The following is a 3,168-nucleotide window of genomic DNA, read 5'->3' on the forward strand; positions in this document are numbered from 1 at the left end:
GGAGCAGGGGTGAGCGGGGGCGGGGGGGCCTCAGGGCAGAGGGGAGGGAGCTGCCACGGGGGTGGGGCCTCACGGCGGGGGCTTGGGGAGGGCGCAAGGTGGAATTTTCGCCTAGGGCGCGAAACATCCTTGCACCGGCCCTGCCAGGACCTTGCTGTGCTAGGTGCTGTACAAACAAAGAAGAAAAAGAATGCCCCTGCCCAAAGAGTTTACAATCTATGGAACCTTCCTTAATATGCAACTTTAGGGCCATATGTTTAAAATATGGTCTTGAATATTGTGTGTGTAACTTACGCACACACATATGTAGCTGCAGTCACTACACTGGCATTCAGTTACTTGACACATGAATGCAAAACCTGCACACTCAAATTTTAAAGCTAGGCTGAAGCCATCTGAAAATTTGACCCCTTGACCTCTTGTCCACCAGATAGAGAACATATATAATAGAAAAGATTAGCCAGTTAGTGACGTCCCTGCATGGTTTCTAGGCTTACTGATGGCCAAATCCTGCTTGTATTACTTAAACACAAAGCGTCCTATTGATATCCCTGGATCTACTCATTTGAGTAAGGTGAGCAAGATTTGGCCCTGCCCGGGCAACATTCCCATTGTCACAGGCAAGACTCAAATCAGGGCCTTCATAGCATGAAAGCAGCTTTTATGAAGTGCCCTTGGGCCAAACTGGACTATTCCTCTGACCAAGTCAGGAGGTAAATCACTCAAAGTCCTGCTTTCCTTATCTTACAGCAGTGTCTGATTTTTAAATGAGCTGTCATCTTCTAACCAATTTTCCACCTGTATTAACTGAGCCGCAAGGTCGATGGGTGGCCCATAGCTGACCAACAGCAATGGGATACTCAGCTCAGATTTGAACTCTGAATTCACCATTCACAACTAGGGAGGACAAACCCAGAGAACTCTGGCTTCTGTCTACAACTTTCATTGAAGCTAAACACTAATCAAAACCTTTCCCCTGTGCTCAAAAGAGTGAGTCCTAGACCACAGGCCTTTTCTGAACTTGCAGCATGATACAACAGTGTTATACTTCAATATCACAGTGTTACATGAGCTGAATGAACCTCCTGTATGAATGATGGAATGATAACTGCAGCCAATTCATTTTCTCACCCCTACGGTTCATCTAGTGCTATTTCCCTCTGTAATTAATGCATACCAGTACTTTTCAGGAGAAAGGAGGGTAAGATAGTGGCAAAGAAACCAACTATCCAAGCATAATGAATAACTTCATGCAGCTACACATTGAACATATATTAGATGTGGCTGACTGCTGTGTATCTGGAATGCAGAAAGCATGTGAGTGGTGCTCTGCTGAGAGATTTGAATTTATTCCTTATTCACTTAAACTGGCAAACACAAACAGAAGTTACAATAATGTCTTAAATATCACATCTGGAAGTGGCTTTACTTCATCAGCTTGATTTCACTGGCAATGGTGATGGTAGCTAACACTAAGGGCTGGTCTACACTACAGGGGAAAATCAATCTCAGATACGCAACTTCAGCTACGTGAATAACGTAGCTGAAGTCGAAGTATCTAAGATCAAATTACTCACTGTCCTCACGGCGCGGGATCGATGTCCGCAGCTCACCCTGTCGACTCTGCAACTCCGTTCGGGTTGGTGGAGTTCTGGAATCGATATAAGCGCATTCGGGGATCGATATATCGTGTCTAGATGAGACACGATATATCGATCCCTGAGCAATCGATTGCTACCCGCCAATATGGCGGGTAGTGAAGACGTAGCCTAAGTGCACTTGATTGTATCACTTGACATGTTGAAAGTACTTTGTGCTGCTATGATGGAGATGCCTTAATGACAAAGTAGCTGCCAATTTCTTCTACAGTACTCTATGTCATATTGATTCTACATCATTTCATTGGTTTGGTTTTTTTGGCACCATTTGCTACAATTATCTCATTTTTTTGCTTTTCCTTAGGATATTTTAGTCTCATTATTACATCTTGAACAAGTCTGAATTTACCCTCTCATATCCATACACATTATTGGAGTAGCACAGTGTTAATAAGGATAGAAAACCCTCCTGGGCCAAATTTATCCCCATGGTAATCTCATTGAAGTGAGTGTTTTCCAGTTTTCCTCATTGATTCAACCACCCTGCCCAAAACTGGAAATACACAAACTCTGTTTCTAGTATGAGATCTTTGTTATTAATTATACTTAGGATTCCTACTAGGTCTGTAGCTCTCAAAGCACTACACAAAGGTGTGCAAGTCTTGTTATTTTTATTTTACAGCTGTGGCTAGCTATGATATAGAACAATAGAGTGATTTAGCCAACATCACATCGTAGCAGGTCTAGAAATAGAGTCCAGGCCTCCGGGATCCCCAGCCTGTCCCCTATCCACTGAACCAGCCCCTCCTCTTCTTTTGCTGTTGCATTTTGTTAGCAAGCTCTACAGGGACTAAGAAGTGGGAGGAAGGTGATAAACGGCTGTGGCCTTTTCAAATCTTCCACATTCAAAAGGCGTCTTCGCAGGCAACAACAGCGCGTTTTCCCACGGAGTTAGCACAGTCCCTTTGGCTTAACTCCATTGCAAACAGCCCTCACTGCCCGCGTGGGCGCCACGTAACATTTCCCTTTAGCTGAGCTGGCTACAGCCTGGGCCAGGCTGAGGGGCGCCGTTGGGGGCCGTGACCCCTTGTGCTGATGGAGAACCCCGCCAGCCAGTGCTGCTGGCGTCACAGGAACCACTGGGGCTTTGGGGGGGCTGTTCGAGCCGCTCTGGGGCGCCGAGTGCCCGTCGGGCCAGGCCCGGCTCCCAGGCGACGCTCTCCCGGGAGTAAAGGCACCACACTGTCGTCCGCGGCTGGCTCCTGCCTGGCCAGAGCGCAGAGACCCACGGCCGGCGTAACGGCAGAACGGCGCTTTGACCTGTAGGAGAACGCCGAGCAACCGGAAGTGGGGAAGGAGATCGCGGCGACACCACACTAGCGACCGGAGGAGAGAAACAACATCACTGAGGCACGCGCTGCTCTACCGGAAGTGGCCCTAAGAAGGCGAATGGTGACGACGGTAATCGCTTTGACTCAGGGCCGGCAGTCGGAAGTGCGGAAGGGAATGGCGGTGGCGCACGCTGGGCCGGAGCCGGAAGTGGGGAGGCGAATGGCGGTGGCGCACGCTG

This window comes from Chelonoidis abingdonii, chromosome 1 (assembly GCF_003597395.2).
Source record: "Chelonoidis abingdonii isolate Lonesome George chromosome 1, CheloAbing_2.0, whole genome shotgun sequence".
NCBI classification, from domain to species: domain Eukaryota; kingdom Metazoa; phylum Chordata; order Testudines; family Testudinidae; genus Chelonoidis; species Chelonoidis abingdonii.